The sequence below is a fragment of the Crotalus tigris genome, unplaced genomic scaffold (assembly GCF_016545835.1).
Source record: "Crotalus tigris isolate CLP2741 ecotype Arizona unplaced genomic scaffold, ASM1654583v1 scf7180000020838.190719, whole genome shotgun sequence".
NCBI classification, from domain to species: Eukaryota; Metazoa; Chordata; class Lepidosauria; order Squamata; family Viperidae; genus Crotalus; species Crotalus tigris.
Window position 1 is genome coordinate 77,395 of NW_024098209.1, and position 13,773 is coordinate 91,167.

Sequence of the window (13,773 nt, forward strand, 5' to 3'; positions counted from 1 at the left end):
GAGGATATTGATTAATGAACTGACATTATTTATTTATGAATTGATATTATTGTTATTTGTATGATACTACTAAAATATGATGAAGATACTTATATCTAACTTTGGATACATTAACAGTACCAAAAATTGTAATGGTGTAATGAAGGGAAAATGGAAAAATATGGAGAAGAAAGGAGGATCAGGGAAAAAATTACTGGATTGTGTAGTATTGAACAGATTTATATTGAAAAGGTTAATGTTAAATATCTGAACCCAGACAACATGTTGTTTACTAAGCACTAAAGACTGTAGTTTTTAAAAATTAATAAAATGTTTACCAAAAAAAAGGAATGGTGAGGAGATGCCCCCGTGGATTTTTGAAAATATTGACAAAAGGCAAACTAGTGAGATGTCTCCTTGCTATCCTGTTTTGCCTGCACCAATCTTGGATGTCCTCTATGTTTTCAGCTTATCTTTGTCAGAATGACATATTTTAAATCAAGCACTGGGCTGTAGCCCACCATAACTTTGACTAAGATACCTATGGTTAGAGCAAGAGGAGCAAGCCAGCTCTCATTCATAGCTACAGGTTTACAGAATTAAAAAAAATCTTAAAATAAGGGTGGGCTGATGGTGACGGGTACTAAAGTAAGGGTCAATGGGACACTAGTATTTACAGGCATCTTTTAGCCAATGTCTGATGTATTCGGTTTTAATTGCTACCTTCATTTGTTCCTTCATTTTGCCTTAGTCCATCTCTGGATGCTACTTTTTCATGAAACAGGTACATTTCACTTTGAGATGTGCAATGTGGTCTTCATACATGTCTACAATTCCTTATCCTGAGATCCCTGAGGATTAAAAGGTGGTTCAAGTCAAGTCTGGTGTAAACATGGAAAGTAATTTGGTTCATGTCCTGAAATAAGGGTTGCAATTTATTTCCAGACAAGGAGAAGTCCATGGTTTCTTTCAGGAGAGGGCATTGTAAGGTCTTCTTCCTTTTTATCTGTAGTTTTCAATGCCTCCTCATAAGGAACTTAAGAAGATGCCCAGAAGATGCCTAACGGTGGTCATATAGAAGTAGATCCCTTCTATTTGTCAACAGTTCTCCAGAATCTCTGGCATTACTATCTTGTGTCTTTGACTGGAGTTTAAATGTGAGAACTTCTGCATATATAACATGCATGTTGTTGTTGATTGCGAAGTCGTGTCTGACCCATCGCGACCCCATGGACAACATTCCTCCAGGTCTTCCTGTCCTCTACCATCTTCTGGAATCCATTTAAGTTCACACCTACTGCTTCAGTGACCCCATCCAGCCACCTCATTCTCTGTCGTCCCCTTCTTCTATTGCCCTCCATCTTTCCTAGCATTAGGCCCTTCTCCAGTGAATCCTTCCTTCTCATTAGGTGGCCAAAGTATTTGAGTTTCAACTTCAGGATCTGGCCTTCTAAAGAGCAGTCGGGGTTGATCTCTTCTAGGACTGACCGGTTTGAATGCCTTGCAGTCCAAGGGACTCGCAGGAGTCTTCTCCAGCACCAGAGTTCAAAGGCCTCATAACATGCATACTTCGGAGTAAATGATGGATAAACATATGTCATCCAACACCCATGCCTACTACTTTTTTCCCCCTGGCCTCCAAAAACACAGACAACCATTAGATGGCAGTCAAGAGATACAGAAATCTACATTCTTTACTGCCAAAATGTCTCGTTTTTTGTAAAAAACGATGGATGTCGCATTGTGCTGCTGTGCTTTAAGCTCCGCCCCTTTGGGCATGGATGTGATGTCACTGAAGGGGACAGAACTTGCAACATGATGGTACAGTGCTGCCTTTCCACTCTGTTTTTAAATTCCCAGGAGGTGTTTATTCCTCACTTAAAAATCAACTAAAGAAAAATGTATTTGCCTTAGGATCCAGTATCAACGGTTCCAAATGAATACCATTGATTATAGCAAGCAAACGACAGGGTTTATTGCTCGAAAAAATTTGAGTGCTGAGAATCTGTCCCTATGGTCTGTTAGACAGCTCACTCCACATCGGAGGCTGGGGAGGTGATAGCAATCAGGCGATGGAAGATAGAGATTTGTAGGGTTCAAAGTGTGCCCAGCATTTTTGCTGCCACTCTTAGGTGCTGTCCCCTGGCTGGTTGGCATGGAATGAAGAAAAAGGGAGAAGGGACCTAATATCATCTTTAGCTTCCAAAAGGTTGTACTGCTTCTACTGTTCCTAAATTAAATGCATGATCTTGCTCCCTACCCAAATCTTTAGTGGTTTACCATAAAAACCTAAAGGCTCATTTCCTTTCAATCAAATCAGTAACAACAACAACACAATCTGTTTTAAAAGACAAGCTTCTAAGGTCTTATCTGCAGAGGGTATATTTCAAAATATTAAGTGGCTACAGCTCTCGATCATGAGAAACAAATTAATGTAAATTGAAGACAAATCTTCTAGTCTAGTGAAAAGTCTAGTCTACTGAAGAGAAGGACCAGGGGAGACATGATAGCAGTGTTCCAATATTTGAAGGACTGTCACAGAGAGGAGGAAGTCAACCTATTTTTCAAAGCACCTGAAGGCCAGACAAGGAATAATGGATGGAAACTGATCAAGGAGAGATTCAACCTAGAAATAAAGAGAAATTGTCTGACATTGAGAACAATCAACCAATGGAAGAGCTTGCCTTCAGAAGTTGTGGGAGCTTCATCACTGGGAGCTTTCAAGAAGAGACTGGACTGCCATCTGTCAGAAATGATGGTGAGTCTCCTACTTGGGCGGGAGTTGCACTAGATGACCTACAAGGTCCCTTCAAACTCTGTTCTTCACTTCTCTTCTCTTCTCTTCTCTTCTCTTCTCTTCTCTTCTCGAAATCTTCTCTCAAGTAGTTGGAACCCAGGCCCTATGGCAGTGGTTCTCAACCTTTCTAATGCCGCGACCCCATAATACAGTTCCCCATGTTGTGGTGACCCCCAACCACTTATACATCAGCGGGTGCCAGCGGCGTGGCCAAAGAAAAGGGATAAAAAAATGGCGGACAGCCTTGTTTGGCGACCCCCGTGAAATGGTCGTTCGACCCCAAATGGGGTCCCGACCCACAGGTTGAGAACCACTGCCCTATGGAGTTTTAAAGGTAATAGCCAGCCTTATATATTTCATGCAGAAACAGATCAGCAGGCTGCACTGGCTCTGTTAACAAGGTCCCTACAGACAACTACAGAGGAAGTGATTTAACACTACAGAACGTAAGAGTGGTGCCCATGTTCTTCTGCAGCGGCCTTGAGAGTAAACACCTGCCCTTCCCATCTCATGTTTCTTCTTGCTGCCTGACATTAAGAGCTCTAGGTCTATAAAACAGTTCCAATTTTTAAGGGGACCTTTGCATTTTGGACAGGTCATGTGAACTGAAAGATTGGAAGGGAGAAGGATAGGGGAAGAGGATGCATTTTGCTTACTGTAGTGAATTATTTCTGCTATGGAATCAAGTAAGTATATGCCACAGCTATATTATGCCTATAGTACGTTAAGAGGGAGGAGAGGGAAACTGAAGTTATGCGAGAGTGTCTAGGAATCAAGACTAGAAGATTAAGCGTAATTCACAGATGGGCTACTGCAGAAACTGTGTGTTCACCCTCCCCCTGCTGGAGAGACCGATCAGCCATCAAAAGCTTGGATCAAAGGATTGATACAGGTGCAACCCCCTTCGGCAAGATAGGCTGTAATCAAGGAGGACCTACTGATGGAAAACTGCCTGGAGATACAAAGGGAGAGGCTAGTGGTGTTTTTTAGGAACACGTTGCCCACATTTTGGATTTCCTGAAGCTATTAAAATTTTTTTTAAAAAAGTGGCATAGAACTGACTGCTCAGAAGGCTTGACGATGTCCCTGGTGAGACGTAGGAGAAGAAAGTTCTGCCTCTGGTAAGATCCACTTGTCCCTGCTTTTGTTTTTATTTCAAGAATACATCTTGACCCCAAATGGGCTTCTTGAGGTTTTTTTAGAAAACAATTTAAAAAAAAAAAGGCAACAGCAGCCTACAGCTATATAGGAAACTGTGAACTCCTATCTGAGCCAAGGCAGGGATAGCAGTGAGTGTTGGGAAGAGAAAGAGAAGAGCAACGGTGTTGAGATAAATCCATGATTCAGAATTGATTAGGTTGCTCCTTATAGCTACTGTGCAAGAGCATCTATCGATCATTCTCACAATTCCAAAATTCTGTCCCTGAAACTTGGAAAACTTGCGGGATGTTACCTTTGGAGAAGGAAATTAAAGCAAGTGGGGGCATATACATCCCCTGGCAAATGGCTGTTTGTATTTTGAGCAAAATTAGCATGTAAGTCCAGTGTTGGCTCTCTTATTGATCAGGCAAATTCCACATCATTTTTCACAATTTGTTTTCCAATAAGCAAATATTCCTGGTCCCTAAGCCAATAGCTCTCCATTGGAGGGAAAAAAAATCCACCTCCCTCAACTAGGCAAATAAAGTTCATTCCTTCTAACAGAAATCTTAATTATACTGTCACCACACAAGACTCCCTTGAAATAAGCTATTGCTTCACATCATTGGTGCCCAGCCTGACCTAATTTGCATTGTGATTAGATTTTTCTTCCCCCTCCCAATTTTCAATCTTATGTGGCACTTGCAGAAATGTGCAGAGATTCCTAATGCCAGATTAGCTGAAAATTATGTCGCTACCAAATATGACAAAACAGGCTTTGGATAAGTCACCACCAGCTTTTGATAATCAAAGTAGCACAGCAGCTCGGAAGGTAAGATGAAGGGTATCCTTGCTCTGGGGCAGGACACAGCTCAGCAGGAAGACAGACAGTGTTAGGAAAAACCCTGGCATGTTGCTGTCACCCATTGCAGGGGAAATGAAGTTGTCCTCGCTTGAACAAGCTGTCGCTTTTCTGCCTGAGGCATTGACAGGTACCTTTCTAAAGATGCTTCACAAGGGCCATTCTTCAGAGGGTGTCTGCCCTGCTTGCACTGAGCAAAGGAAAAGTTGGCTATTGGTATTGCAGAAAAAAAGATCCAGTGAAAAATCAATCTCTTAAAACAAAAAAACAAGTACAGAAAGATTAGCGGCATTAAATGTAGCAATGAGTTGCTGCAAAAGAGCAGGGGGCTGGACTAGAAGACCTCAACGGTCCCTTCCAGCTCTAATCTGATTGATTGATTGAAGAAGTACAGGTAGTCCTCGACTTACAACAGTTCACTGAGTGACCGTTCAAAGTTAAAACGGCACTGAAAAAATGGATTTATGATTGTTTTTTACAGCCATTTTGCAGCCAGTGCAGCATCTCCAGGGCCACGTGATCAAAATTCAGATCCTTGGCAACTGACTCGTATTTATGACTGTTGCAGTGTCCCGGGGTCATGTGAACACCTTTGGCAAACTTCTGACAAGCAAAGTCAATGGGGAAGCCATTGGGGAAACCATGTTACTAACTTAACTGCAGTGATTCACTTAACAACTGTGGCAAGAAAGGTCGTTAAATGGGCAAAACTCAGTTAACAAATGTCTCACATAAATTTTGGGCTCAGTTGTGGTCGTAAGTCGAGGACTACCTGTAAAGGAACCATCAGACTAGGGAGGGGTTCTCCATTGGGGGGGGGGCTTGGTGCTCTGTGAGCCTGCTGTTTTTTCTTGCAGATATTTCATTACCCAAAACAGGTAATATCATCATAAATATTGATGTTACTTAGTTGGAGAATAAAACATCTGCAAGAAAACAACCAAGCTCAGAGAGCACCAAAGACTCATTTCAACCCTGAGGTAGAAATATTCCCCTTTACTGGTTCTCCATTTTTTTTTTAAGGTCAACATTGGAGATTAGCTCCTAGGGTAGTGGTGGTGAACCTATGGCACGGGTGCCAGAGGCAGCACACAGAGCCCTCTCTGTCGGCACGCGCGCCATCGCCCCAGTCCTAGGCCTTCAGCTGGGTTTTATAAAACCTTTTCACTTTAGGCTTCCGCCACCATGTGCAAAAAAAAAAAAAAAAAGGTTCAATCAATCAATTTCAACTTCTTGAGGGGAAAAAAAAGATCTTGCAAAGTTGGAATTGATCGATTGAACTTTGTAGTCCCACCCAGTCTGCAGTTATCACCACAGCCACACCCAGCCAATGGGCCACACCCACCCGGCACTCGACGATGCATAAGTGGGTTTGGGGTTGCAGTTTGGGCACTCGGTCTCTAAAAGGTTTGCCATCACTGTCCTAGGTGCTCTTAAGTTGAAGGGGCCCTGGGTCTCTTACAAAACATGATTAGGCAAACTGGTTAAAGACGTTCACTACAGTTCTCTAAATCCCTCAGGGCACTTGACACCCTCAGGATTCTCCTCAGGGTGTAGTCAAAAAAGTCAAGATGGTGGCTGCAACAGTGCAAACAAAGCTGTGCCCATTTCTTATGCACATTTTTACGTAATCATCCACCATCACAACTGCCTGGCTCCGATCATATCCCGAGGAAGTTCCTGACATCCTCAGGTGGTTGACCATTAAGAAAAGCTAGGGGCATAGATCAGATTGGGAATTTGAAAGAAATATCCCAGAATGGATCAATGGAAAACCTCTTCCATTATGTTGCCTAGAAAAGTACAGGTCTGTTAATCATTAGAAGTGGAGGTTGATTCGAACTTTGCTTACAGAAACCGCATGCTTAACCCCAGCTATCTCAGTCAACAGGAATTGTAAACTGATGCCTGACAGAGCAGGCAATACTGGCCTAGATAGCTAAAAAGTCATTTATATGTTAGCTTCTTCCCAGGCATGAATGAAGAGAAGCTGTAAAATTGTGCAACGATTAGGATTCTCTTCCTGATTCTTTCCAGCTGTCTTGTCCTCCTGTTGGCATATTCTAGCCAATATAGTTAACATACTCAGGTGATAAAAGCTAATTCTGAGTACAGGACAATATTGAACAAAATTGGAACCAGATTTTCAGTTTGCGGAGGACATTTTGAGAAGGAGCTAAGAGATATCGAGCCTCTCCCAACCCCATATTCTCTCATTAAGTTGCAGTTTAACAGTCTGTCTCCATTCACAAAAATCACCTTTCAATGTCCTGGAATTGGTTAGTGGTTTCTAGTTGCTAATAATCATTTCCAAAAGGCATAGGATGATGGTTAGCAATAGGTCATAGAAGGGCATTAAATGGAGAGACTAGAGAACTGCTCCGATTTCCAGTATGTTTATGATTGCATTTAAGGAAATCTTATTTTGCATTTTGAATAAAGAAATTATATGCATTTTTTTTGTATTATCGTCTCTTGAGGGTTTATTGAGATTCTGAAAATTTTAAAAGTATGCTATAAAACCAATATATATACAGGGGGGGGGGGAGAGAGAGAGCGAGTAAAATTGTGTGGTAAGAATTCTAGAAACTACTGATTTAACTCATAAATAATAAAAAAGATCTTTTGATCCCTAAACTGAATAGTATTTATTCACAGAAAGGAATCCGAATCTTTTTGCCAATTACATTATAATATATTCCACCTTCCCTTACAGCCTGCTATATAATATTGAAACATTCTGCAGTGAACAGATTCTTTCTTTTTTTCAAATTTTATTTATAATACAGTTAAGAGCAAACAAACATTGGATTTAATGTGACATTCCAGTATATACTTTCTTATCAAATTATTCCACTTTTTACAATCAATTCTTCATCTCTACATATACATCTAAGTTTTATATACAATACTTATGCTAAAGTAACATATATTTCTATCTTAACATTCATCTTTAATCCCAGCTGTCCTCTTCGAATTCCTCCAGCGGTAAAATTTATCCCAGGTTTCATAATAAACTGATCCACATTTGTCTTTTAATATCATTGTGAGCCTATGCTAATATTTTATGTATTAACTCTTCCTCTGTGGGAATTTCCTTGCTCTTCCATTTTTGCGCAAAAGCAAGCCTAGCTGCAGTCAGGATGTGTAGCAGCAGGTAGATTGTTCCCTTGTCGTATTTTTCTGTCGTTATTCCCAACAAGAAGAGTTCAGGTTTAACTTTAAGTCCAGTGTTAATATATCCCTCAACCAGTTTCATGTCCTGTTCCAATACTCACGAGTCTTTGGGCATTCCCACCACATATGGTAGTATGATCCTATTGCTGTTTTACATTTTCAGCATAGGGGTGAGATGTTTGAACCCATTTTGGCTAGCCTTACGGGTGGGAAATGCCATCTATGAAACATCTTGTAAAGATTTTCCTTATATGAGGTAGCTAAGGTGAGTTTCCTATTCTTTTCCCACAGCAGTGAACTGATTCTTAACTACTTTTTAAAAAATGTACCGTAGATCATCTTTAGGGATTTTTAAATTGCAAGCGACCTAGATCTCAATCTTTTTAAGAAACCTATATTATTCAAACTTCCAGAAGAGCTTGAATTGTCTTTAATCTGTGGTAGGGAGGAGCAAATTTAACTTTCCTTCCCTCTCATTTTTATGTAAGCCATTTTCAACAAAGATAAATTGAAAAATGAATTACTTAATCAAATGTAGTTGATGTCAAGAATGCACTGGTGAAGATATACATGTGGAAATCGAACTGGTATATCTGACATTGTTAAGCGCTTTGTTCCCTACACTAGAATAAAAATTTTGATTTTAGATTGATATAGTCTGTTAGACTACATTGTATTCAATAAAGCATCCTACTAAATAATGTACATGAAATTAGAAAGAGAAGCTAACAGGATTCCTATCTACTATACATCATTGTATGTTTGTGTGGGTGTGTGAAGGAACATGCTGTCATTGTTTTAAAAATAACCTGACATAATCTCACTGTTTATGAAGTAATCACTATTTGGCTTTAAATACAAGCAAATCTGGAAAGCAGAGGGGAATCGCTGATTTGTGGCAAAATCATTATCAAACTGAAAAAGGATTTTATGTTTCCATCTTTCTTTTCCCTGATCAAACTCCTGTTGTTATGTCTCCTGGAAGCAGCTGAATGACGCTCTCTTCTGCTGACATAACAGCATTTTTTTGAAGCTTAGAGAGCCATTTAAGGAAGAGACTGATTATTATCTCAGGCAGAATATGAACAGGAACAAAGATTGGGAAGTAGTGCCATATTTTCTACAAGGAGAATCTGTGATAGCTCTCCTGGGTTAACCAGGAAATGGCAAATTCAAAATGTTTGGAAAGGAAACAGATAGTAGGCACCAGTTGGAGAGAAAACAGAAGGTTAGTGTTGATTAAAAGGAAATATTTCACAACTAGAACAGGCTTTCCCAAGACTGATTAGAATTCTAGACGTATTGGGACTACAGTCCTTTTGATGAGCTGGCTGGAATTTATGCATTTATGAACTCATGTTGGAGAAGGTTGGGCTAGAAAAGAAACTTGACTAAATGTTTAGAAGTTGAGCTTGGGAAAGGGGAGAAGACTGATATCAGAGTGAATTTTTTCCCACTCTAATACCTACACGAGGCTTTGTACCACAGAGCTATGATCTTGGCTGAGTTTTCTCTACCATATGAACAAACTAACTGAAAGAATGCTAGTTTAGTAACAAGATCGTATCAATTGCATAACGTGTTTCCTAATGGAGACTTTGGGGCTCTTTGCTTTTGATTGCTTGTAGACTTTTTATTACCTGACTAGATAACATCATCAATGGCACTGATGAGGTTACCTAGTTGGGTAATGAAATGTCTGCAGGCAAATCATCAAACTTGGAGAGCATCAAGGGCTCCACAGCTCAACTCTCAGTTACATATAGGGATCTATTATAACTCAGATTTCTCCTGTCCAGCTGTCAATATCTTTTGTTCCTCCCATTTTCTGATTTGGAGTTTTTCAGCAGCCCTGCACACAATACAGGTACACACATTTCCATGCTGCCAACTGCCAATTGTAGGTTCTTTTCTCACCCAATGTCTTTCAGCTTCCAGCCTTCTTCCTGGAGCTTTCCTTTTTCCAGTGTTTTTCTTCCTTTTTTCTTTCTTTTATTCCCATTCCTACCTTCCACGACTTTGAAACCCGGTTATACTTCTCCCCATCCATCCCTCTCTAAACAGTTTCATATTCATTCGTTCGTTCGTTCATATTGTTATAGCCACCCATCTCGTATATATGATTTTGGTGGCTTACAAACAATTACAAGAAATATAGGCACTCCTAAACTTACAATCACAATTGGAACCAGAACTTCCATTGCTAAGCAAAGCAGTTGTTAAGTGAGTTGTGCTCAATTTTACAGCCTTTTTTTTGCCACAGTTGTTAAGCAAATCACTGCCATTTAAGTGAATCGCCTGGTTGTTGAGCAAATCCAGCTTCCCTCATTGACTTTGCTTGTTGGAGACCAACTGGGGAGGTAGTGAGTGGCAATCACCTGACCCAGGGACTCTGCAACTGTTGTAAATACATACCAGTTGCCAAAAGCTTCTGAATTTTGATCATGTGACCCTGGGGAACGCTGAGATGGTTGCAAGTGTGAGTACTGGTTGTAAGTCACTTTTTTTCAGGGCTGTTGTAACTTTAAGTGGTCACTGAACGAAAGGGGAGGACTACCTGTATAAAAACAAGAAAAAGGAATGGCACAATAATCAGCAAACAGGGAAATAAAACAACGTAGAAGCATGCATGAGCTACATAAAATTCACAATCAAGGCAATCCCCTTCATCAGAACAATCAGTACAGCGACTGCAGCAGCTCTGTCACATGACTGGGTCCTGATACTCTTGGCAAAGCTGTGTCTTTAGGGCAGGAAAAGGCAGCAGAGACAGGGCCAACCTGAACTCTGATGATTCCCGGGGCAGGTGCCAGAGCAGACCAACCTCTCTTCCTGCACAGTGACACTCCCCAGCTGATGGGACCCAAAGTATGTGCCTCCTGCTGGACCTGGTTGAATGGGTAAATGCAATTGGGGAGAGGCGATCCCTCATTTCACAAAGAAGAGGGCATTAACGTATTCTCCAAAGTAGGCCAGAGGGCAGTACAAGAAGCAATGGGCGGAAGCTTGTTAAAGGGAGATCCAACCTAGAAGTAAGGAGACATTTTCTGACAGTCAGAACAATTAATCAATGGAATAGCTTGCCTCCTGAGATCGTGCATGCTCCATCACTGGAGGTTTTCAAAAATAGACTGGACAACAATTTGACCAGGATGGTGTAAGGCTCCTGCATTGAGCAGGAGATAGGACTACAAGACCTCCAAGGTCACTTCAAGCTCTATGATTCTATGCTTTTAAAAGGAAGGGCTCTGTTTTGTCCTTAGTGTGACCCTGCTAAATCTTTCAGGGGGATGGAAATGATAGAAAACAGCAGGGTGTTTTTTTCTTTCACAACGGGTGGAAACTAATCAAGGAGAGAAGCAACCTAGAACTAAGGAGAAACTTCCTGACAGTGAGAACAGTTTATCAGTGGAACAGCTTGCCTCCAGAAGCAGTAAATGCTCCAACACTGGAAGTTTTAAAGAAGAGACTGGACAGCCATTTGTCCGAAATGGTGTAGGGTTTCCTGCCTGAGCAGGGGGTTGGACTAAATGACCTCCAAGGTCCCTTCCAACTTTACTACTATTACAAGCATCCTTTGCAAAGGAGCTTGCTGCTTGAATGGCTCTCCAAATATTCAGAGGAACCTTACAGGACAGTTAAAGCTGGGTTTTCTGCCAAATGTATTTTCGTGAGAGGTAAATTAAAACAGCATTTCATTTCTTTTCTCTACCAATACAGTGCCTGGCATTTTCACACACCACATCAACACTGGAAAGGGATTAAAATGTCTTCCTGAAGATTTTACAACTGATCTTCCCGCGTGTTGACCATTGATCAGTCCAGCAATTCTGTTGGTGGACCTTGGGGCCTGCATCCAAGTGCAACTGCGCAATAGGGTGAGCTGGTCCAAGGATCTAGGAAAGCAAAGGGTGCATATTAATGCAGGCTTGGTTTTATGGTTAATCCTTAATAGCCTTTGGAAATTATATCCTTTTGCATCATTTTAAATAGAATTAACCATCACCTGGGCTTAATATATGGCAGGACCAATGTGGGTGCCTGCATTCCGTATTTACAATTTGAAGTTCTGGTTTACCTGTCTTTGAAGCACCACAGGTTTTTTGCAGGAAGAAAGTGGCAGATGCATTTATCAAATTCTGGATATTCCCTTTGGAGGTGAATGAGTCAACAGATATATCTGTAGCTTCAGCTGTCAGCTGGGTTGAGAAAGAGGACCAGTTGCATGCATGAGGTATGTTAAATCATCTCTGACATTTCAAGAGGGAAGCTGAAGCTGAAAGCAGTTACTCCTTAGACCACAGGGGAGCATCAACCTATGAAGCAAACAAAGAAAATATTTTTTTTTTAGCATCAAGATGCTGGTAAACCACTACAAAGAGATACCTAACACAGTGTCTGTCCTTGGTACTTAATGTTTCATTCCAGATCTTGATGAATAACAGAAGGGGTTAGAATAACTTGTCCACAGCACTGGGGATGTTAGACACTAAAAGGCACATTATGCTATTTCATTTGGGGGTAGGCTACATTGACTCAAAAAGAAAACCATGAAACGAGCTATTCTGAAGGAAAATATGTGGTTAGAATTTTGTAGTATGTTCTGGGATATACAGACATTAGCACTGATGATGTTACCTAGTTGGGGTAATGAACTGTCTGCAAGAAAACAGAGCATCAAGGACCCCTGATATACAGACAGTCCTTGGCTTACAGCCAACTTTTTTAGTGACCATTTGAAGCTGAAAAAAGTGATTTATGACTGTTTTTCACACTTACAGCCTTTGCAGCATTGTGACATGTTCAAAATTCAAGGGGGGACATGATAGCAGTATTCCAATATCTCAGGGGCTGCCATAAAGAAGAGGGAATTAAGCTATTTTCCAAAGCACCTGAAGGCAGGACAAGAAGCAACGGGTGGAAACTAATCAAGGAGAGAAGCAACCTAGAACTAAGGAGAAACTTCCTGACAGTGAGAACAATTAATCAGTGGAACAGCTTGCCTCCAGAAGCAGTAAATGCTCCAACACTGGAAGTTTTTAAGAAGAGACTGGACAGCCACTTGTCCAATATGGTGTAGGGTTTCCTGCCCGAGCAGGGGGTTGGACTAGATGACCTCCAAGGTCCCTTCCAACTTTACTAATATGAATATGAACAAATTTGGACGCTTCACAACCGGTTCATACTTAGGACAGTTGCAGTGTCCCAGGGTCATGTGATCAAAATTCAAATGCTCGGCAACTGGCTCATATTTATGGCGGTTGCAGTGTCCCGGGGTCATGTGATCACCTTTTGCGACCTTCTGGCAAGCCAAGTCAATGGGGAAGCCATTGATTAATTTAACAACTGCATTGATTTGCTTGATGACTATGGCAAGAAAAGTCATAAAATGGTCAAAACCCCACAACAACTGTCTTGCTTAGCAATGGAAATTTTGGGCTCAGCTCTGATTGTAAGTTGAGGACTATCTCTATTATAGGAAAGTACCTGAGGCAGATAAAGCCTTAGGTTCTGCTCTATCATGCCTTCAATGCCAAAATTTGGGCAATTATGATTTTCTGTAGAGACTCTTGATGGAGTGATATATTGCAACTCCATGGCTTGCAGAAGGCTTGGATTTCAACTATCATCACTTCATTTCATATGGTTGTAGATGATGAACATTGAAGTCCAAAACCTTTGGGAGGGTCCCAAATTGAGGAAAGCAGTATTAGAGCTTTTTTCAGCCTGGGTCCTCAGAAAGAGAGGATGATTATTAAATCAGCTTAAACTTTCTGTGATAGAACTTCCAGATGCAATGGAAGTCTTCATAGCCCCT